A 25,829-nucleotide genomic window follows, 5' to 3' on the forward strand; every position below is an offset into this window, starting at 1 on the left:
TAGAGGTATGAAAACTAAAAATAAAATATCCCGACGCTAAATGCGTATCCTGTTTATCTTAAGGAAATTAATTGCTAAATGACCTAACTGCGTAAACTATGCACATGCTACCGTACATGATCACCTTTAAGTGAATACGATAATTCGAATTAAAAAATGGGTAGATATAATTAGAAAAGTTTTCTTTGGTAAATTGTAAAATTGACGAGCACTTTAGAACTCATGGACATATATAGAAAATATCCCTAGACAAAAACAATGATCGATAAGCGAGGATACAAAACTAGATATTTAGTGAGCTATAAAGAATCACTCCGGCAAGACAAGTAGCTCGGGACTACGGTCTATGACAGAGAACAGTTTTCAAAAATTCTAAAGTAAGCGAGAACAAGAGCTTTTAAAATGAAACCTGTCCACGAGCTGCTACGATCTTGACCATAGACTATAATAATCAAAAACATTTACAAAAATTTTTTACATTGTTTAAAAAAATGCAGATTAATATTTTAAAATTATAAGAAAACTTACAAAAAGTTTTACTTAATACATTTACAAAATATAAACAATAACAAATAATTTTTGAATAGTACATTGCACGACATCTAATAAACAATTAAAATTACAACAAATTGAGTAATCTCTGATTAGCAGGCTTTTACTCAGTACCGGGAGCGAGTGAGAGTGAATCATCGGACTGTAGTATTAAAGAGTGTAAATAAAAAAATATATGAATTAAGTAATTATAAATATGTCGTTTAGTCGAATTAAATATTAGTGTTATTTTGAGGACTTAAGGAATTAAAGAAGGTGTTGCTATCAAGTTTGGTTTGCTCATTAACGCAAGTGTAATCCGATGATTTAATGGCTTTATTTATTTTTAGGATGTCCAATAGATCGAACTTTAAACGCTTCTGACAAAGGTAAAACACTTTGGTTCTGCTTCAGGTTCAAACCTATATGCAGCCTTAATAATATGATTGGTGAAACGAGAAGAGGTATTTGTTATAAGTCGGTTAATATTTTTTTAATGAGTTTACTATGTTCTTTGATTCTCGTCTCAATTTTCCTTCCGCTTTGCCCGATTTAGCACACATTGCAGTCAGGGTAAGAACATTTTAGTCTGTAAGCGCCAGATCTGTGTGTGACGGGAATTATGTCCTTGGTGTTGACTAGAGATTTAGACAAATTATTCAACATCCTAAGCAAGCATCCTAGCAGACACGCAATCGCTTATTGGATTCTCTCGACATACTTTTGGCAATTTGATGGAGTAGGTTTCAAAAATATGCTTCTACAAAAGGCATCGTTTTTGTAAATATATGGCATATTTAAATACAGGGTGGCCATTTGAAAACGAAACAGAGCCTATTTTGAGTCTCTCAGAACATTTGCGAAAAAGTCCTCGGACCTGTCAATTTTTGATTCAAGGGGGAACCATTTTTTTGCTAGTTTCGCCCCCCTGAAAGCAAAGCCCTAGTGGGCGTGACAAGGGCCCCCAAAATTTTAAATTGAACGGGGGGTCGAGTGATACCTTATTTTTTTAAAGGTATTTTTATGTGGATTATAACCCTAAAGTTTTAAATCGTTACTATTTGCCTAGTCGATACAGGGGCTAATAAAAGTTACAAAAACATGTCAACATTTTTTATGAAAAAAAATACAAGCATTTTTTTAGTTTTTAGTAATTTTAGTTTTTTTTAAATTTGGCAGTTAAATAAATACAAAAAATTTTGTTCTCCTACATTGTGAACCGTACTTTCTGTTGTTTTTTTTTAATACCCGTAGGCATCTATGCCAATTCTGCAAGGGAACTCTTGGTTATTGTTGAGACTGTTATTATAGTAACATTTTGAAATTTAATAGTGGTTGTCAATTACTGCTGTCAGATCATAGTGTGTCAAACAAATAGCTCTTTAGAGTTAGTTAGTTACAACATTGAGTGTGATAATAGTTTATTCACTTGCTGAAGGAGTTGAAATAATTTTTCTTTTCTTTGCGAACAATGAAAATGCTAATAGAACTGCCCAGCTCTTTCTCACACTACAACACCCTAATCGACAGGTCCATCGCAAGTACATTTTGGAATTGGTTCAAAAATTTAGGGAAACTGGGCCTGTCTCTAATAAAAAGCGCGAAATGGATAATACACTTTTTTGTTTTTTTATCAAATCTTTATAAATATTAATTAATTGTGTTAATATTAATCAAGAACAAACAGTTATTTTATACAAAAAAGTCGCTTATACTTGCACAATATGAAAAACCGAAATGTTCTATCCCTCAACTAAGTTAAATGAAATTGGCAAAAAGATTCATAGCATAGACCTGAATCAGAAAAATCTGAGTTACCTAAAGGTCCAAAATTTATCCTTGCTCCTCAAATAATATCGAAAGATAACATTATCTTTAATATCGTTAGTATTTTAAACGCAAATCTCGGTAAACAGTAAACGAAATTCGTTTTGAGATGGCAAGAAGTGTTGACGGAAAAATATTTCAAAAATTCACAAACCATTTTCGAAATTAAAAATAGCAGGGATTTACGATTTTCGAAAGATCCACATGTCCAATAATCTTATTCCTCTTATTAGTGCAATCATCAGCACCATAGAACTTCTAATATATCTTCTTGAAAAATATCTTGCATATTTTTTTATAGCTAGCTACTAGGAATACCCCTTCATTCGTTTTCTTAATTTGTTTCATGTGGTCTAGCAGCTTAATACCAAAAAGTTAAATCAGACATTATTCTATTCAGTTTTGACGTAGAAATTTGCTAATTACTACATTTGCTTATTAGTACGAATGTGATTCATCCCATATAATATCTGGTTAACAGCTAAATTAAGGCAAAATAATAATCTTCCTTTCTTGAACATCCTTATCAGCGGAAAACTAGATCTTACATTGGGACCCTTTACGTAATTTACCATCCAGTCCAAAAAATGCTGTAGTAAACTCACTAGTCTGGAGAGCAGTCTTGTTGCCTGAAGAAGAAATGCTTAATTCAGCGTGGGTCATAAACCGCTTCATTGAAAAATCTCAAAGGCACATAGAACATAGAGATAAAACTAGATACTAATATTTTTAACCTTATATAAAATATGTCTCACTAGATTCTAAAATTACGTTTAAAATACAAGATCAAAATCCGATATTGTATAATATCTTAATTATCAGACTACTTAAGATCAATCAAGAACCAAATACTTCGGAAACTCCAGGCGTACATCGTAACTAGCAGGAAAATATCTACATCAATTAATAAACATTAACGAAGGCCTTGCGCTTTCACAGAATACCATTATAACAGAGGACATCAAATTAGTGGTAAATAGGTTAACAATATGTTTCGAGGAAGACAAGTGCAAGCCACCCTAAATGGTGATACATTGGATGTGTCTGCTGCAAAAGCAAGCGTACAAGGTGAAGTTTTGTCACTGTTACTGTGGGACATGGTTGTAAACAAACTTCTGAAAAAATTAAACAGTAAAGGCATAATTATAATAGGCAATACAAATATGACACATATATCTGACAAAATGAAAAACTTATTTATTCCGTTTACGAACAAAATAAAGATGGAAGATCTGGCCAATCCAACTCTCTTCTGTAAACGTCTGTAATTTTCCTGGGAAGTTAAACACTTAGGTGTCATTCTTGATGCAAAACTAACTTGGAATCCGTATACTGAATATGCCTTAAACAAAAGCAGAATGGCGCCAAACGAGCAGTATGGTGTTATACAATCACAAACCTACTCTTAGAGATGAGCAGTGACACTATGACGACCAAAAACCTGTACTGGGTGAATAAAACGAAACATTCACTAATCTAAAACATGAAGTTAGTATGATATATTGACGGATCAAAGATGGATAGTAGAACAGGTGCAGGAATATATGGCCTTGACCCAAGAGTCAACTTGTTTGCATCACTTGGGCAATATACCACAGTATTCCAAGAAAAAATTTATGGTATAGAGATGTGCCTAAGAGAAAACTTGAAAAGAGGCTATGTCAACAAAGACATAATAATCACAGACAGTCAAGCCTCAATAAAACCTCTAACATTAGCTCCAAATTAGTTTGAACCTGTTTACAACACCTCCTCAGTCTGGCAAACCGAAACAGGGTAACCTTGCCTGGGTGCCAGCACATACAGGTGTGGAAGACAATGAAAAAGCAGACTCCCTAGTAAGGCAAAGATCTGAAAAACCATTCATAGAAAGATTCACGAAAATCAGTGAACCAGCTACCGGAGCTGAATCATAGCAAAACAATGCTGAAAGGTCCATCTGTCCTACGAGACCCTAAAGCCCAGCAGAAGCCAACTCAGAATAGTAACAAGACTGCTCATTGGGCACTGCACACTGAAAAAAAACTCTTACACACAAAAGAAATATTTCATGAAGAACCTTTGTGTAGACTTTGTGAAAAGGACGATGAGTCAGCCTCTTATATTATTCTCGAGTACCCTGCACTCAATCACTGAAAGGAACAAAATCTACTGGAGGACAACTTTGTTCCGGAGGAAAACTCAAAGAAAAAAATTAATTAATGTTTTAATTAAACAGTAATTTATACAATGCCATTGGAAAGAAATAGGATCGATATAAATTTTTTTTGCAGAACTGGAATGCAACATTAGATATAACCACCATTGAAAATAAATAACAGATAAACAAATTAGAGTTGACTTACTCCCTTACTTAGTTTACTACAAAAAAAAACATATGCTCTGTTTAGAACAAGCACAGTAAAATAACGTCTCGTTAAGTATACTGCACTTTACATTTTTATGACCTACATTAGATTTAACTGTTAAAAATTAAAATTTTAAAAGCGTTTCAGCTAAAACTAAAAATGATATTTTTAACACTAGTCAGCACGGTCCCTTAATTTTTTCAAATTAAAGCAATTTACTTAGCAAGAATTTTTAATAGAGTTCCGTTTGCATAACTATTTATTAAGTGACCTTAATAAAAAACTTTTTTAACCAGAAATTATTAGGACCGGTTTAAATTACCTTAAATTTTAAAAAAAAGTTTTAAACTTTGTCAGAAATTTGTTGATATTGGCACCGAAGGAAATCAACTAAGGCAATTTCAAAGTTAAAGCTGGAAACTTTTGTGATTAACTTGTTGGTTCAATTAAATTGAGGTGGAAGTTATTGTTTCTCTTTTTACTATCTAGGGATTTAGTTTTCTTTTTATATCATTTAATAAATTTTTGGGATTTTTTACCTATAACCCTTTTGTTTTTATATCTTTATATCATTATGTTAAATTCAAATTCTGAAATTTACTTATATGTAGTAATATTCAAATTGGGAACTTATGGCAGTTGTAAGTATTTAGGATATGCCTATTAAGCATAACTCAACTGTATACGCTCCTCATATTGTTATTGAAATATTAAATTGTACTTGGATACAAATTCTTCAAGGTTCAAAGTCCTCAAAGAATCAATTGAAACATTATTTATTACCCTTAAAAAAATACATAATATGTGTGAATTATGTGAACGGGGTATCCCAGAATATGTAAGGACTCTCCCGGATCTGGGCGGCTTGCAAGAAAAAAAAAGAGAAAGAGAAAAAGGGTTTTCCTATAGTTTATAGGCTCTCTAAACACACCTCTAATAACCATATTTTTTTAACAATTTGTAAAATACTTTAAATAAAATAATTTATAGATATATTTCTGAGTTTATTTAAAACAGCCTCTATTACTGATCGTTTCATTTTTGACGAAATTGTACAACATATTTTAAAAGTTAATTAAAGCAAAAAACGATTTTTAGGGGCGTTCTTTAAGGTCTTATAAGAAGCAGCTGTAGGAAAAAATTTAATTTAATTAAGGACTTTCCTTTTTTTTTCTTGCAACCTATGCAAATGCGGAAAACTTAATAAATATATGCGATATTTTTTAAATTCTAAATACAACAGTATTAGAGCAGAATTTTAGCTAATAGGAAAAAGGAATAAAAACAATAAAGTCAGCCAAAACCGAGAGCAAAGTGGTAAGGCAGCGCCTTATCTACTGTCAAATTCATAATAATATTTTTTATGAGGCTTGTTTTAAAATAACGTATGTTATTACTGTTTAAGGTATGTATAGTAAGAAACGCTTTTTAAATGATATCTAGTTTGTTTCATTACCTAATCCACATATCTTTTTTTTTGTCGGTGAAAAAGTTCTGTATGAACATTGATAGATGTTGCAACCCGGGTAGTGTAGTACTCCGTGCTCGGTTACCCACTTAAACTTCCTTGCTGGGTGGTATATGTTTGCTTCCCTGCACTGCGGTCGGCTTGGTTGCAGTCCTATTGTGCTTCATGGATTTACCCTCACATGTTCAGTTCTGTTGTTTCTAGGAGGTCCAGTATTCAGTGGTGTGGTTCTTAGCCTCCCTGGTGAGAATTTGGCTTCAACCAGGACTCTCGCCTCCGGCTGGACTGGCTGAATGCTTTGCAAAAACATAGAATATGAAGAGTGGTGTCTTCCTCTTCCTCACAACCTCTACATAGCGGTGTATCTACTTTTTTGAGTCTATGTAGATGTTTCCTGCAGGGTGCTTGGCCCGTGCCGTGAGCAGCCCTACTACTTTTGGCAGTTGTTATCTGCGGTGGTCCAGTATGTTCTCACCATTCCTAGAAGAAGGGCTGCCCAAATGTTGTTTGGAGACTTCTAGATTTGGCAGTTGTTCCCAGTAGTTTTTATGCTCCAATTCCAACGAGCGTCTGATTTCCCTTTTCTTGATTCTATCGCTGCACACACCATGTTGGACGTATAGCCTGTACGCAGTCCTCATTGCCTCGAATTGCACAACGAGGTCCAGAGGCAGAAGGCTCAGCCGAGTCTCAAGCGCTCTAGTTGGCGCCGTCCGCATGGAACCCGTTATGCTGAGACATGCAAGACGTTGGACTCTGTCCAGTTGAGCACGAATTCCTATTGGCCTTTTTCCCTCCTTAAATACAAAGGGTTTGTCTGTCTGTACTAAAGTACGCTTAGCCGTATTAGATTTTCTAGGGCCGCAGCCAGTGTCGTTGACACCGCTCTTGCTATGTCCAGAAACACTGTTTTTTGTGTTTTGCTAAGTATCTGAATAATAGTCCACCTTTCTGCCGCATACCACCATATTGGTACTGCATAAGTAATGATGAGTCTGACCATTGTTGTATGCATACATGGGTGTACTCAGTGTATCATTTTTGGTGAGAATCCCCATGATCTGCCGAACATTCTTTTAAAATACATAAGAGTTGTCGAACCTTATTTGTATTATTTACTACGTATTTCCTATAGCTATTTTTTTTATTCAGGGTTACCTCTAGATATTTAACCTCATCTTTGAGTTGCAGGTATCCGCCAAACCACACGAAATCTCTTATGGCCTCTACCTTTCTCTTTTTGTGAACGCAATAAGGGTATTTTTTGCGGAGTTTACCCTCAGTTGTTTTTTTATGCACTAGTGCTTCACACCATTCAGAGTTCTTGGCATTTTTTTTTCAAATACGTGAGCCTGGTTGCCCTTTCATGCTAGAAGAACGATGCCGCTTGCGTATACTACAGCAAAGATATGCTGTCTATCACCGAAGCAGTGAGAGTACTCCCCTTCAGTGTTCCACACGTTGGTACTATACACGTTTGTACACTATACACGTTGGCTTTTACCGTGGTGCTATTGCTGTCACCATCTTATTGTTTAAAATTTGGTTGACCCAACCGCCTATCATAGGATGTATACCTCGTGCAGCTATAGCATGGTCCATTGAGTCATATGACGTGTTGTCAAATGCTCCCATAATATCTAAGAAGGCTCCTAGAGCGATTTCTTTGTTGTTCAAAGATTTCTCGATCCTCTGGAATATCTCGTGGATAGCTAATTCACAAGATTTACCTATTTGGTGGACAAACTGAGATTGATTTAGAGCGCGAGCCTGTATTACATCGTCCCTGAGATACCTTTCTATAAGCTTTTCTTCGCTTCTCTCCAACTTTCTGGTATCTGGCCCGTGGCTTTATTGCTCCGCATTATTTTGCATAACGCAGGTAGCAGCAATTGTTTGCCCCACTGTAGCATGATAGGTATGATACCATCTATTTCAGTAGACTTAAATCGTATCTATCGTCCATTTAACTTTCTGGTAGATTACAACGTTTCTTGCCAGTTCCCAGTTCTCTTTATGGGCTCATTATTCTGGTTAAACTTGTGCTATATTGTTTCCACTCCCCAGTTCTCTTAGCTCTCTTAAAGAATTTTCTTACTGTATGCCAAAGCACACTTAGTTCTTGGTTCCACCAGGAGGTAAGGAAACACACCTCGAACAACTACCAATCCTGGGAGACTTGCCTAGGACATGATTTCTGAAATGCATCTCTGATAGCCTCTGTAACTGGCTCTGTCAGCACTTCGAGCCTCCGTTCTACAGTTTTCCAAGTTGCGCCCTAGTGCTTCTTTATAGAGACTCCAGTTCATAATCCTGGGATTCCTGTAAATCCTCTCAGTTGTGTTTGCAGATTCTAGTTCAAATCTTATATACCTATGATTTAGCAAACTGATGCATTCCCAGCCTAGGAATTGAAGAAAAGATTAATTGGTTCTCTCTGGAGTACGTTGACGAATGTCGGCTCGTCCCCCAAATTAAGTATATTTTTTAAGCCCGAGGCTGCACAGTAATCTAATAGTGATTTACCCCTTTTGTTTGTGCCAGTGCTACCCCAAATATTGTAGTGAGCATTGGTATCTCATCTTATCAAAAAGTTAAAAGTATGCCGATACTATTTTTGTATCGTTGCTCTTCTCCGCTATCTTAATTTGCAATTTGATCACCGTGTCTATCTCTCAAAACTCCTACATCGGTGTGGCCTATACATCTTTTCTTACGAAGATGCAGCTTCTTCAATTGGGTTCCTTTTCTTGGCCTGACGCAAGTTTCTCTGTAAGGTTCCATAGTCTTTCTATCTGGCCTCTGTAAATATACGGCTATTGGATTGCTTACTGAAGACCACGGTGCTGCCTTGCAGTGGTAAAAGCTAATTTGTAATAACCTTACTCCCCTGCAGATATGTTTTTACGATTGGCTAAAGGTTCCGGTATGGGTTTCTCCATATCCATCTTTTAGCCTGTTTAAAATTATTTTTGGTTCCTGGACGGGACACGGCATTCAAGCCACCACCTTGCGTGATTTTGGGAGTTTGCTGACCTCCCTTATTAGGTGTTCAGCTCCTTCCTATCACTTTATATTAGAAGATTCTTAAACAAAAAAAGTCGATATCTAATTAATATTAAGGCTATACCCTCAACATATTTAATTATTTCTCCTAGGCAAAATCTTAGAAAAAATAAATTTTGATACGCCATAGAACTTGCCTTTTAGCAGTCGTTCTAAAGACTTAAAGAATAATTTTGAGCAATTCCTTAAAAACCTCCTTAATAACATTTTTATTCCGCAGGCTAAACTACTATTTTTTTTTCGGGATACAACGGAGAGTGGAACGCACGGTACAAGTAATTATTATTATTATTCAATCTATATTTATTTAGTTCACTTATTAATAATGTGAAAAATATAAATTATAAACTCTTATAGAAAACTTTTTACGGCAGGAAAAAACCTCATACTTTTTATTAAAAGAAGAACCTTCAGAATAATCAATCACTTAATTTAGGCAACTTCCCTTAAGGGACAAAAAGTGCGAGTAAAATCCGGTCGAGTGTAATGAAAAATAACTTCCCAAAAATTCGGAAACTTCAAACATCAAAGTTCCTCCTGGGAAAGTGCTACGTCAATTTTCTGTGCCAGATTATGATTGATGATTTTTCAAGAGCACAATCTATATGGCAACTAATAGGTTGGTTTGTGAGTTTAAAAAATTCAGGCACTCGTTGATTTTTGTCAGTAGTTAGTGGTCTATGAGAGAAAGTTAAAAATGAAAATGTCGCTTTTTGAATTTGATTTTCTGGTTGAAACCGAAAGTCGTATAAAAAAAATTGCAGAACCAAGGAGTACAAAGCTAGAAAACGCCACTATTACCAAAATAATGTATTTTGTTTTTTTTTTTTTTTTTGTAACATTGATGTTCTCTGAATTTTTAGTATTTACTCGATACCTTCCCTTCTAGAAGGTAAATTGTGAAGAATTTATTTATTTATTTGTTTATAAATTTTTCTGTTTTAACTCAAGTTAACTTCCACAAAAAACTGCAAGGTGGGGCGAAAAATTTAAAATTTTGATTGACACTTTGTCGCTATTCTGAACTTCTTTAATCCATATCCCACTTTAGTTTTGATAGAGATCATTTACCTTCTGCTTGCGCTCCTGGCTCAATTTCAATACACCAGTCTAGTAAGAGCTTAAATAAAAAACGTAAATTCTAATTATTACTTTACTTCTCTTTAATCCTGAGTAAAGTTTATTGAATATTTTATTACTTAATAATTTTAGGAAGGCCTTAAACAATAGTGTTTCCTATCTTAAATCTATATATCCTATATTTTAATAATAACATTTTATGCTCATAAATCCTTAGAATGCATTATACAAGTTGATGACAAAATACCAATTAAGAGACAAAACAATGTTCGAAGACAAAGAAAATATGGTCTTATTATTATATCCGTGCATGCACGTCTATGATAGCTTAGGTATAGGAGGAACGTACAAACAGTAACAAGAACAATACTAAGAAAAAAGGAGAAATTAAGAGCATTGCATCTATATATACGTATTACAGTTTAAAAATAGAAATTTAAATTCAAAAGCTCGGTAATCTTCTTTGGGACAATAGTGTAAATGCAAATAATAATATCTAATAAATCAGGATAATTCCCGTATTTGAATTATTTATTCTTTACCAGCTTAATGCCAGAAATATGCAAATAAACTTGTTAGTACCCCAACGTAAATCAAATTATATTTATCGCTGATTTACTTGACAATAAAAAGGGGACTCATTTAACAAAATTTATATTAAGCTATTATAAATTCAAAAATTATATTAAAAAATGATTTATTAATTAACTAATCATATAACACTAATAACTCATATAAAAACATAACTATGTTCATTGTCTCCAGTTTCCAATGTAAATTACTTCAAGTCGTATTTTTTAATTATTTTTTTCGAATTTTTAACAATCAATATGAATAAACTTGTCAAGTCAAGTCGCAAAAATACTATTATTAATCTTTTATTACAAAAATTCAGTTTTATTTTTGTACCGAAGATTCTAACTTGAGAAAGTGTGTCGAGAATGAAATAAAGAGTTTTGGTCAGTCATAAACATGTTTTAATTGTAATTTAAGTGTCACACCAAAAGGTTTCAACCATAGAGATATTAATAATAATACACTCGCCGGCACAAAATTCCGCCACCCTGAAATATTGGCCAAGTTTGATGTTTTATAAATGTTTTATTTTTTATCAGATTCTCACGATTTTGCCACCAGTTTTTAGATACATTTGTTGTGATTTTTTAAAATCATTTTGTAAAGTAGCATTTTTCGATTAGGCTATATTATACAGGAGTAAAACAAACTGTTGTTTTTTTCTCGTAATTTCAAAAGACCCTGTAGGAAAATTAAGGTGGATAATTCCGTTTACATACTGTTCCTTCTAATCTTTGATGTATTCCAAACATTTCGATTTTTAATTCATTCTATTATCTCAATTCTGCTGCGAGCTGCAAATTTTTTATTAAAACGCTGATTTGAAGCGTATTTTTATTAGGAGAAACAAACACTAGGTATATCATAAAGTTAATTAAAAAAAATAAATTTTAATAGCGTGTATTTCCTCCTCTCGCAGCAATAACAGCTTGCAGTCTTCGCGGCATCGAATGAATAAAGTTCCTTATTCTTTCTTGAGGAATAGCCTCATATTCTTAGATCAGCGCTAGTCATAAGTCTTGCAAGGTTTGTGGTTGTACAGGACGACAACGAATGGCCCTTTTAAGTTGATCCCAAAGATTTTCTATTGGGTTGAGATCCGGGCTATATGCGGGCCATTCCAATCTTGGGAGTCCAACTTCATCCAGATATTCGCTCACTACATGTGCAACGTGAGGTCTAGCATTATCATGCATTAATGTAAATTGGTTCCCAATGAATGGAGCAAATAAGACAATAACTTTTTGAGGGATTTCCTCAATATAACGGTGGGCGGTTAAAGCTCCATTTTTAATAAATACAAGATTGGTGCGTGCTTCGGTAGAAATAAAAAAATCCCCCGCCCAAATCATGGCTGAACCGCCACGATATGAGATTTATTCTGAAGTGGTGCAGTCAGCATATCTTTTATTTCTACGTCTGTATACCCGCCCACGACCATCCGGCGTCCTTAAACAAACTCTGGATACATCTGTGAATAGTACGTTTGCCCACTGTTCTAGAGTCCACTCAAAATGCGATCTTGCAAACCTCAGTCGGTGTTGTCGATGCCGAGGAAGTAATTGTGGACATCTTGCTAGCCTTCGTGAATAAAGTCCAGCTTCTGCTAATCTTCTACGTATCGTTCTTTCACTTACACTGACTCCATGAAGTATTCGCAAGTCATTTTTTAGACACACAGCAGTAGATCTTCGATCTCTTAAAGAACTAATGGTGAGAAAGTGATCATCAGCTGCAGTGGTCATTCTTCTTCTGCCAGAGCCTTGTCGTCTTGTAAAAATTCCCGTCTGTAAATACCTATTCCAGGCATCTCGAACTGTAGACCGCGGAAATCTCAGAGTACGGGCGAAAAAACTTTTGCTACGGCCATCCTCTATTAACGCAACAATTCTACCCACGTCTGCTGGAGTTAATACCATATTGACATACAACAAATTATAATAGTGACACTGTTAAACTTTATGTCACATTAATTGCGTCCTTAGCCAACGTCGATAATTTTTAACCGAAAATTTGACATTAACTATCTAAAAATAAGCTTCAAATCAGCGTTTTAATAAAAAATTTGCAGCTCGCAGCAGAAATGAGATAATGGAATTAATCAAAAATCGAAATATTTAGAATACATCAAAGATTACAAGGAACAGTATGTAAACAGAATTATCCACCTTAATTTTCCTACAGGATTTTTGAAACTACGAGAAAAAACAACAGTTTGTTTTACTCCTGTATAATATAGCCTAATCAAGAAATGCTACTTTACAAAATGATTTTAAGAAATCACAACAAATGTATCTAAAAACTAATGGCAAAATCGTGAGAATCTGATTCAAATTAAAATATTTATTATTTTTAGACATTTTCACTAACTATTTGCTTACACATTTACCGATTTCATTTTTTTTGGTACCGTTGAATAGAGAATTTTACGCTGCTTACTATGATGTATCACACGATGGGGGTTCCCATTTGACATATTAAAGTGAGGTTAGCTCGAGGTGAGAAGGTAATTGATAGAACTTCAGTAAATACATAATTAAACGTCCCCCTATATATCTAATTTAACGTGTTTTTTTTTTTTTTTTTTTTTTTTTTTTTTAAGAATGTTATCAAGGGTGGATCGTTTTGAAATGAAAGCACTTTATATTTATTTATATTATAAGTTTACCTACTCCTTAATATCAGCAACATTTATAACTCATCAACTTTTGTAATGCGGTATATCACTGGTGATACACAAAGTACACAAGTGAACCAACATGTTGGTAACCAACATCACCGGTGATACATATGGTATAAGTTGGTAGACATCCTAAAAAGGCTCTGGTAGCGAAAGTGTTAAAATTGATGTATAAACATCTATATTTTTTTTTTAGTTTATAAAGGACACCTTTAAATCCACCAATACTAAGAAAAAAGTACATGGAAGAGTACATCAAGTACGGATTTACAGTTATAGTATATAATGAAGTGGAGTGCCAACAATGTGTTTTATGCTATAAAGTGCTTAGTAACGATGCTATGAGACCTACATAGCTTTAATGATACTTATCTGCAAAATATGATGCACTAGAAGAAAAACCCGAAGAGTTTTTTTGAAGGTAAAGTTAAACATTTAAAACGCATGAAGTTGGACAATACCGGTGAATTTTTCCACACAAACCAAAAAGTCGTTGAAGCTTTATTTGAACTGGCCGTACTTATCGCAAAAGCCGCATACTATTGGTAAAATACGCATTAAACCTTGCCTTTTAAGGGGTTTTGCAAATATCACTTTCGAATAACACTATTAAACCTTGTATTCATAAAATGTCGAAATATATCAGACTTCAAACGATAGAAGCTGTCCGAGAATCGTCTTTTTTTGCTACTCAGTGTGATGAAAGTAGTGATCTTGCATAATTCTTCTAGATAGTTATACATGTGCAATTTATTAATGGTGGTGTTACACAAAAGAAATCCTTTTCTCACAGGATCTAAAAACGACTTCAAAAGCCAAGAGAAACTTGTTGGTAGATACAAAAATACTGCTGCCTCAATGTAAGGATCGCGTTCTGGATTTGTCAGATTATTAAAAGAAATAGATTATTAAGAGAAATCCTAACATAAGAAGAATACATTATGCAAGACATCGACAAGTTTTCGCAGATAAAACTCTTCCAAAAAGTTTTACTAAAGTGTTAAATTTAGAGTAACTTGAGAGCGGTCAGTATTATAACACATCATGGTTCTCTGAAGCATGATACTAAGAAATAATTAATATTTAAATGAACTTTATTCCTGAATATAATATATCATACAATCGTCCCTTATCGCCAGATTTAATATCGCCAATTTTTTCCAAGTACTAAAAAAGGAAAAGTTGAACAGAGCACTATGCCGAGGCTAAGGTTTGAACTTAAAGCCTTATATGATATGTTCCTGGCTCACCGCGTTGCCAGGGTACCCCTTGGATAATTGTGGATATTTTTTTTTAAATACTTACAAAAACTATGAAAATTTTCACTGGTCTCCACGCACTAATTACGAACTCTATTTGTTAGGTGTGAAGGTTGGAAGCACTATTTCTTGCTATAATCATATATCGGGAATAACAAAAGCGGGTTCTCAAAAACTTGGCTCAATCTTTAAAACAAAAAAGCTATATATACCGCAAAAGCTGTTAACGATTTACAAGGACTTAGATTGGTCCATCTCTCACATATGAAACTATGTACCCAAAAACACTTTGAAACTGCCTGATTCCGTCCAGAAGAGACCATACGTCTTATAGGAGATCTAAAGATAACTGAAAGCTTGAAGAGTTTGGCGGTTTAAAGAAAGGTGGCTGACCTGACTCTGTTTTAATGATAATATCACGGTAAATGCTCTTTTGAACTGGCCCATATCATTCCACCTAGAACTATACATGCAAAATCTATTTAACAAGAAGATCCGACTCATAAATATCGGGTGCATCTGCAAACGCCGAGAACGTCGCTATATCAGAACCCCTTTTTAAATATAAGTACAAATCTGTGGAATCAACTCATAAAGCACGTTTTTGCCGACCATTACTAGCAGAATATTACTTGCAGAATTTTAATAAGAAAAATATCGATCGACACCTTCACAGAACTAGAGCTATTTGTGATACCAGAGTATCATAGGGTTTGTCCTTTTGTGCTAGTGTATTCCGTACGAAAAAAATATTTTCAAAATACAGGGAGCTATAATTAGTGGAGCATCCGGTTCATAGGTTTCTAGAGAATAAGCAATATTAATAATAAGCTTTTTAATTTATGCGAAATTCGGCTAGTGACAGGTCTTTTAACCAGTCACTGACACTTAAGAAGCCATCTCCATACTATCGGTATTGCGGACAACCCGGAATGCCGATGGTGCTGTGAGGAGGATGAAACCGTTGACCATGTAGTCGGGGAGTGCCCAGCACTCACGCGCGCCAGGTTCAAATACTTGGGTAACACTTTCAGTGTACCGAGCGACTTTAAGTCCTTTAGACCAAAGAGCCTTATCGGTTTCTCTAAGGCCGTTGGGCTCTGGTAACCCCCGGTGGGGCATGACGGGTCCATCAGGAGACCTATATGCACAACTGCCTTGACAGCCCACTGTTTCGTCAATTCAATTCAATTCGTCAATTCAATTCAGGCTTTTTTAATTTTATAATATATTAAAGATAACACTGGGCAACAGTGATTCTGCGGCCTAAAAGGTTGAAGTTAATTTTTTATAAGACTAGTGTGCTAAATACCAAATCAATATCAGATTTGTAAAATTGGCTCTAATTTTTGAGATAGAGTCTAATTACTATTTTACTAAAGAAACCAAAATAAAAATGCCAATATATTTAGAAAAAAAATCATACAAAAACTAGAAATAAGTATTCTGTTTACTCAAAACATTAAAAAAATTTTTTTAAATAAACAAATTACAAAAAACTTTTACTGTAGGACTTTCTAGCATATTTTTGCTTAGGACACTCCCATACTAGGGACCAGCAGTAGTCTGCCATCATGTGGCTATCCCATCGACCTTGGTATCTTTCTTCTATTATCCTAATATCCTGGTGAAACTGCTCTCCTTGTTCTTCACTGTAATCGCCCAGGTTATTCGGAAATCTGTCTAAATGACTGTATAAAAACTGCAATTTAATGCTCATATTAGCTCCTAATCTCTTAAAATTTTGTAGAATTTTAGCAACTAATTCTGGATATTCTGATGCTTTATCAATTCTAAAAAAATATTTGACTACTAAAACAAAGCTTAGCCATGCTTCAGACTCAATTTCTGTCATATGGTTTATGAATTCAATGTCTTTTATAAGAGTACGTGATTGCGAACCAATGAAAATACCTGCTTTTAATTTTTGACACACATATTCAAAACAGTCACCAGTCTTATCAAGAGCTTTGATAAATTGTTTCATTAGGCCAAGGTTGATGTCAAGTGGTGGAAGAAGGATGTTGTCTCGGCTTCAGTACATTTTTTTTCTTACCTCCATAGCTTCTCTCAAAGGCTAAACCTTTCTATTCCAATGTTCATTTTTTGCTCGATTATCCCATAGACAAACGAAACAGGAGTAGTTACTATATCCACCTTGCTTGCCCAATAAGATATTCACCATTTTCAAATCGATGCAAATGACGACTGATGATGTGCATACAAAATCTTTAATATTTTGGTATTCTTTTTTTAGTTTGGTAGTATGATCGATTGGAACTGAAACAAATATATTTCCATTATGCAGCAATACACATTTTAGACTTCTTTTTGAGCTATCTATAAAAAGCCTCCAATATTCAGGCTTATATTCGGGAAAGCCTGTATTAATTAGGAGTTCGGAAACATTATATATTACAAAATATAAGACTGTCTTCTTCGGTAAAGTAATAAAGAAGGTCTTGCTCCCTGGTCCAAAAGGATGTAATAATAACACCAGGTTAAAAACAGTGTTTTTGTTTTAGTCTGGAAGCAAGAATTTCGGCAGATTTTTTTGATAAATTCACATCACGAGCCGCCATAGAGCTTCTCTTGAGAAAATCCTTAATTTGTAGAGCTACTTTCTTCGAACTCACATTCACTATCGCTTGTTTGATTATCTGACATCTCTAACATTTTACCGTCATCACAGTTTGTAGTAAATGATCCGCAAAACAGTGGAATTGGCAAATCATCGCTATGCAATACTGGGGGCTTAGCCGATTCCACATTAGAATAAACCCAAGTACGTTTCTTATACCGGTTAATACCTTTCACATTCACTGCACAAATACAATCATTAAAATGATTAGTTGGCTCAGCTCATATCATCGGCACTCCAAATTCAAGCCCTTTATGTCCTTCTTGACTCCAGAATAGCAGAGATTCTACACAAGACTTACACACGATGTTGGGCACCCAATAGTTATTCTTCTGTGTAAGGTTAATCCCAAAGTATGCTTGGTAGGCTTTTTCAACAAACTCTGTGATATTTTTTCTTTGCCTCTGAAAACAATATTTGCCACATAAATAACAAAAACTGTTAGGGTCGTTTAAACAAGGTTTACGTGGCAAACTCATATTTTTCACGACAGAAAGAACTTTTATACTTAAAATAAGATATAAACTGATCACTTCAAGGTTTAATAAAAATATGTAAACTGATAATAAAATTTATTTAAAAAATTCAATTATTTTTTATCTTGTTTCCTTTATCTCACGAACGTGCTTATAAAAATAATTAACAAAATTAATGCCGCAGATTTTTTTATTTTTTTTCTTCCGCAGTGTAATTTCTACTAACACGAAGAGATAAGTAAAAATAAATCTCTATCTATTATTATTATTATCAGTTTTCTTTCGCCATCCAATAAATCCCGCACGATTTCTGTCAGGTCATGAATTAGGGTAGACAAGTGGTATAAGATGTTTTCCGACACTGCAAAAAATATATTTTAACTGACAAATGACACATTCTGCGCACGTAAAAAATCTCGCTATCCCTCGGTTTATTTTATTCAACACCATTATTCTTTTCCTTTTATTTTTCATTTTCGTTTAGATTTCGTTTTATTAATAATTTAAAGATTTTCTCACAAGCCCTTGTAAGGAGGTATAATTTATATAGCTTGTCAGAAAGCTAAAAAAAAACAACCTTATAAGTATAGTGCAATAAAAAATATATTTTAACTTTATATAATAAAAGGAATTTCAATTTAGCAATATTTTGACGCAACTACCTATCACGTCCAACTTTGTTACCTCTTTTAACTTTTTATTGCTCTGCCCGGGTTTACGACAGATAAAATAAAAAATTAAGTTTACTACCTTTTTATGATGCCAAAGTAAAAGAATTCAAATATAAAATAAATTTAAACAGGTTAAAAAAGCTTGTGTCTGTAGTGTATGCTTAGTTAATTAAGGTGAATTATGAAATAAAGGTGTCCAAATAAAGTAACTAGTTATATATCACCGTCCGCTTATAAAACTAAGTAAATTTTAATCAGGCTTAATATTGAAAAGTAATAATTTTTCAGGATTTCAAAAAACACTCAATATAAACATTGCAAACATAGGTTTTGTTATATGGTTTGGTCCAAATATATAAAAATAGTTTTAATATTATTATATATTAAAAATTTACTCGTGTAATACTACTTATTCCATTGTCATTTGTTTTATGTTCTCTCAGTTACATTTTACGTTTTCATACATGTTACGGTTGTTCTTTCTAGTAATTATTTTAGGTTTAAATTATTTTTAAACCATTTGTAACATCAATTTTTAAACCCATTATTGATTTGCTCCTAGTTAAACAACAACGTCTATAGACTCTAAAAACTCAGATAACTTTTAGTAATTGTAAATTTATTCTAATGTACTCACTGACATAAGAAGTATTTATTACGCTCGCAGAAAAAATTGAGTCCTCTAGATGCAAAACCAGATATATCACTTTGTAACAAAACTGAGATAATTGCAAAAAACTACCATTCATTTATAAACAATATTATTGCCTAATATTGAACCAACCGAAAGGTGATGGGTGATCCTAATAAAATATAGCAAAGAAATAATGATTTTTGTCTTAATTTTAAACACTTATTTAAAAAAATGCTGTGGATATAACTGATTTTGGAACTTAGGCCAGGATTTATCTGTTTTTAAATTTTAAAGTACTGTTTAATGAGAGACATTATTTCTCTAAAAAAAAAAATATTATTTTTTTTTTAATAACAAAGATAAACTTAAAAATAATCCTTAATCAAAAAAACGTGTCAAATTGACAAATTTTTCCAAAAAATCAAATAATAATATTAGTTGGAATGTTTTCTTGAAATGTATTACACAAGTCTATTGTCGTCTTCTTAAAGCTCACACAGGACTTCTTCTTCCTGGACCATTTCTTCTTGTTCTGCAATTAAGTTACCAACTACTAACTCTTCAAAACATCTTTGTAGTACCGAAGTCCTAAAATATCTACTTCTTCCTTCCAGTTTGCGCCGAAGTGTCCGATGAGGAGTTCGTCAACATTTTTATTTTTTTCTGGCTTTAAGTTTGGATAATCTATGTTCATTTCAGAAGGATTAACAGTCAGCAGTGTTTTTCCTTTATTGCATATACCTTGTGCTTTACTAACGGAGTGTCTAAAATGGCTCTTCTTTAACAATGACATTTCCTAATTGGTTTTTTGTAAATAATATACGTTTACATGAATTTATTTTAAAATGTAGTGACGAAGTCGATTTTATGTTTAGTTTGACTTGTTCCTGCCAATCAAAAACCGTCCAGTCTGTTCCCAGAATTTTCACGGTACCAAATTCCTCAAATATGTCATGGTATTTCTCTGGAATAATAATGGTCTTCTCCTTGCGTACCCTCTTCTCAATATTTGCGAAAACCCGGTCAGGTGGTATTTATGAGTGGCTCGTCACTGGGAATATTAACTCTACGGATTGAATGTGATCTGGAGCACCTTGAAACCAAACCGATACCATGGTGATCATTGTTAGGTGCTTATTTTGTCCTCCGCATCCATCGGAACAAAGTCTTAGATCTGTTATGTCTGTTAAGTCTAGTTTTTGAAGTCTGTCAAAGATCGCGGAACTGATCTCATTTGAACCTTTCGACTTGTCAGTTTCTTTCCAGGCATAAGAGAATACATTTTGTTTTATTAGTTGCGAATGGGATGAGTTAACTACTACAGTAAAATTATATAAATAAAATTGGCGTTTATAATAGGCTTGTTGGTCGGGTATCTTCGGTAGCACTAATTTTTTTCACAATTGTATGACATTATTAATAACCCTGGACGCACTTCTTGCAGCAATTGGAAAAATGCTTTAGATTTTAATTTATGAAGACTACTCAGCGCAATAAGGTTCTGTTTTTCATGTTGGTCTTTCGTATTTCAATTTTTGGATTTATACTCCAAGCAGCGTGAGCAGACGTCTGTTTGAGGCGCCTTAAATCCCAAATTAAATTTGGTATTAAATAGGGATCTAAAAAAAGATTCTTTCACCCGGTGGTCTTCAAAACTTGAATTATAAAGATTCCTAATTTTTTTAATGCTGAAGTTGCTAGTCAGGTACTGCCTTTCACTTCTGCCTCGACAATAGTGACTTTCTATAACAGAGAAAGACTTAATAAAGTTTATGATTTTTTTTTTTTTTTTTAAATTTTTGTCTTTGACTCTATCACCACCTCGGGATTCTAAAGGCATTTGTCCTGTTTTAAAAAATCGACTTCATACACCATTGACTCTATTATGTCCTAGATTTAGAGCCCGCTAAAAGATATTTTTACAAACAGGTACACATGCCTTGGAAAGTTTTTTAGGTATAAAATAGTGGAAAGACGCGTTTCGGGCTCTTAAATCTTTTGAAGCTCTTTTAACTTGCTTAATAGTACAGTGCTTTATAATAAAAGAATCTTGTATTGTTTTTTTGTGAGAAGCAAAGGAAGATTTATGGAAAGTTGCAATATCAGCATTTGTTAATAAGGAGCACTTGTATGAAGGTATGTTGTGAGAACATAAAGGAAATCTTGGCGGAGCAATAGCTGAATATCTATGAAACAAAAAACGTAAGCTTAGCAACGTTTATCATACACATTTAAAAGAAACATATCTTTTTTCGATAGCAGCATGTCTTTTCCAGTTTTTACACTATCTCAAGACTTTTCGTGCTTTACTGGGTGTTTCTTCCTCAGGAGCGCTCATTATGAGTTTTCTTTATAAAAATATTTAATATGTGAACCATTAATTAACACATAAATACTACTAATTTCAACTCACACTAAATGCGTAGGTACTACTTCAATCAAATTTTTAGAACAACTGACTGCCAAAAAAAGAAATGTAAATAGTATTAAACCGCCAAAATGGATTTAACTTGTTTTGACTTGCTTGTGCGTTTACGCGAAGCGACATGGTTGGGATATATCTGAATTTGCAGCGCAATGGACTTTGTTTTAATGTCATTTAGCTTAAAATATATCTGGTTTTGAAATTTAGTAGGAGCTTAAACGGCATTAAGTTAAGCGTGATATGACCGAGTTTGAAACTTTTTAAATATTGCATAGTATGCATAGTAGATAACTTTAATAGTATTATAGGTTTGCGCTAAAATGATAAAAAGTGGATTTATCCGCTTTTGCATCTAGAGGACTCATTAATAATCTCTTCGACTTGATTTTTTAGCTTCCTTGATAATAGCTACATTTAAAGAGTGACAATGACAACGTTTTATCTTTTTTTTTATTTACTATTTATCTCTTAGTTTCTTTAAAATTTGATTTCTTAGTTTTTTTGAAGAAAGCATTTTCTGAGAGCTGATTGGTACATATACTTTTAGTTATTGCTCATCTGTTGACTAGTGTTAGACATAACAAAATGCCTCGAGTTTGAATACGTCAAAATAATTATAATAATAGCAATTTTGACAGGGGTAGAATTATTGCCTTTTGATCTATCTTATCACGAAATTGGCCTACTATGTAAATAAAAAACCTAGTAGGGTAAACCACCCAGTTATTGGCACCTTAAGGACTTCTCAGGTTTCACATATCCACTAGTTTTCAGAAAATTGATATTATAGTCAGCTTGTGACTAGTTTATGTTCTTTGATGATTCTACTTTGTTCTCAAATGAAAAAAAAAGATTTTTTTTCGAAATTACAATAGCAAAATAATAAAAAGTAAAAAAAAGTTAAGAGCTTAATTGTTGGCACGCTTTCCCAGTCATTGCCACCCGAAATTATCCCAGTTATTGGCACCCCCCAGTAGTTGTCTCACCAGTTATTGGCACATTGTCCACTACGTACCTCAAATATTATTGACTAAAAATTTTATGATATTATTAATATAATATCGGTTTGTTAAAAAAACAACAATTGATTATGATTATAACATGTAATAGCACTAAAAGTAATATAAAAATAATATTGTTTATAAATAAAACGAGCTAATATTTAAAGGTTTATAAAACGAATAGTTAAACTTAAAAGTAGGATTAATAATATAATGTATTATAAAAATATTTACAAAAAGCAGCCTAAGACTTAGACAAACAAGAGGCACAAAGAAATTCTTTTTTATATAGAGCTTTCTTTTCCAAACATTCTACATGATATGTTTTCGTACAATTTTTACACCTAAGTCCTTGTTTCGACCTGTTTATATTTTTCACGCAAACATAGCACACTTTATCTTGTAAGAAATTCTCCATTGATGAAGTGGATGCCGTCAAAGTTGTGCAGAGGGAAAGATGCTTTTTTGGCGGAGAACTGAAAATTTTTCTAACATGGCTTTGATGATCATCCTTCCTTGCAGTTAGAGTCTTGCCTTTGTTTCCCTTTTCTGTTCTGTTCTTTTCTTTGATTCTTCTGCTCTTCCTCTTCCCTCTGAAGCTGTTCTTTTTCCTTAACAATCTTTTTGAAACCCGACGACGAAATAACATAAGGCATTTTGGTTACTGGTCTTTTTCCCTTCCTCTCAGGTGTTTGTGGTTAAGGCAAAAATAATTCTATGGACGACAAATTATCAACTGGTGTCAGAATTTCGCTACCAGTATTCATCTTTTCATTAGCGTTATTCTTCTGCTTTTATTCTATATTTGTGTCGATTACCTCAATAACTGTGGGACTATTAATTGGAGTAAGGTTGGCGGGCTATAGTAGCCAATCACACCTTGTCTTTGTTCGAGGTAATATGACTGGTGCCCTTTTGTTGATGATATCCTTTCTATAAACCATTTAACTGCCTTATCTAAAGGGTCGTCCACACATCCTTTTTAAGTAAGACAACGCATGTCCCTATATTGTTGGCCATATTACGGACTTTCGTTAAAATCAGGCGATACTGTTTTGCCATAGCCACTTGGTTTATCAGATTTAAATCATATCAAACATATGTGGAATATTATGGGAAGGAGACTTACCACTTTGCACTTTTCGCCACAGACCTGATTCATAAGCTTTATGTTGCTTAGAATGAGGTGCCATAACTAGATATCAATCATCTCTATTTTATGTTTGTCGATGCCCAGACTTATAAAGTCCAGTGCAACGATATATTAGAATGGTCACCCGTCAAAACACCAGCATTCCACCTGCCAAACAATGTAAATAGAAGGTGGATGACATTGTTTGGCAGGTGGAATGCTGGTGTTTTGACGAGTGACCATTCTAATATATCGTTGCACTGGACTTTACAGTAGTGAATTCGGCTGCACCATCGCCAAATACATTATTAATTGTTTTCCTATTACTTGTTTATGAAAATTTTAAATTGTTATATCGTTAATGTTAATGTCAAATGTTATCGTTTCATTCTTGATGTCTTCACTTCCTCATTTCGTTAAAAATAAGTTTGTTATTTTTTTGGGTATAACACCAATTATGTTAGTGAATATACATTACAACAAATGCCCTAAACATTTCTTTTCTACTACATAACATCCTTTTAAAACATTTTAAGATGAACATCTTAGTTTTTGAAACATGTAGGGCACAAAAACGCATTTATACTTATATTTTTAAACGGAGGGAGCCTGTAAGCATTTTATTTACATCATCTTTCTGGAATTAGCGACTGGCTTCAAAATTTTAGTAACAGGAATTGATTTAGTGTTAAGTATCAAGTATGACCAAATTTCTTGAGTTGCTGAAAACCTCTCAAGAGAGGAATTTTGGTGAACTTCGATTATTTTTATTTTTTTTATACACAAACCTTGCCTAGAGGGTTCAACACCTAGACATAGACTACTACAGGCTACAACAGCTAAGAGAAACATAATTTTAAATATATATTATCAAAATATAATTAAAATTTAAAAACGTAATACTATTATAATCTTATAGTGCCTCTTTTAACTTATAGTATTTTCTTAATTTTCCTTATTTTAGTTTATTCCTCGCATGTTCTAAAAGTTTAAAAATGTTGTTTTCATGATTTTAATATTTTGATCACCACACTTGACTAAAAATTCAGCAGTGCTTATCAATTAAACTGAAAGTGAAACAGATTTATACCATGGGCTTTGACTAATTTTTAGGAAAATAAATTAACAATATTTATAATTTTGTTTAGCTAACAGTTTTGTTATGCATAACAACATACTAATTATTAAAATTAAATATCACCTAAGTTACTTAATAAATTAATGACCTTAAAAATGTTTTTTTTTAACTTTTAAAAAATTTCTATGTCCATTTAGATATTTAATTCTAAGATGGTTGGTAGTAGTAAATTATCAAACAATTTTAATTTTGTGTACTGTAGTTTTTTTTAGTTTTTAACTGGAGTTAGGTGTAAATTTATTTAAGATAAACTTCACAGAAGTCTAGTAATAAAGTATTCAACTTTTACTGACGTGAATCCTGGACCATCTATAGACTATACTAACAATCTAATATTTTGATATTTAGAAGATTTCCTTTTTGTCCATAAAATGCAGCAGCCATATATAACATAATGTGATTCATAATTTTTGAAAGTATCAAAAATAGGAAAATACCCAATAAATAAGAAACGAAGATTTTAATAAAGATTTTTTAATAATTTTAGTATAGCGAGATTAACTAAGCCCATAAATTTTCTTTCTTGTGTCTTAATAATGTTTAGGTTTTTTCTCAGATATTTTATAACAAGAAAAGTTTCTTTGAAGTTTCGGATTTAAAGCTAATTCAAAATATAAATGCCTTACTTTTCAAAATGAAACATATCATTCATTCTTTCTCGAAGAGGGCACCCAGAAAAATAAAACAAAAGTAGAAAACTCCAAGTCAGGGGCTCATTAAACATATGTATATATAATTTCTTAAAAAGCTACGCGTGTTTCGCTCCTATCGAAGCTTTATCTGGCCTAAAAGTAAATAAAGAATACTACAAAAAGAACGATTATAAAATATGCTAAAAAACTTTTTACCTATACATACACCTACATAGATCACATT

General features: G+C 33.2%; 1 protein-coding gene across 3 annotated transcripts in view; it reads right to left on the bottom strand.

The window, feature by feature from the left end:
- The window catches only part of LOC126743632 (adhesion G protein-coupled receptor E4-like), a 747,227-nt gene that overhangs the window by 290,482 nt on the left and 430,916 nt on the right, over positions 1 to 25,829 (bottom strand). The gene's annotated exons all lie outside the window — the stretch shown is intronic.

This window comes from Anthonomus grandis, chromosome 13, assembly GCF_022605725.1.
Source record: "Anthonomus grandis grandis chromosome 13, icAntGran1.3, whole genome shotgun sequence".
Taxonomy (NCBI): domain Eukaryota; kingdom Metazoa; phylum Arthropoda; class Insecta; order Coleoptera; family Curculionidae; genus Anthonomus; species Anthonomus grandis.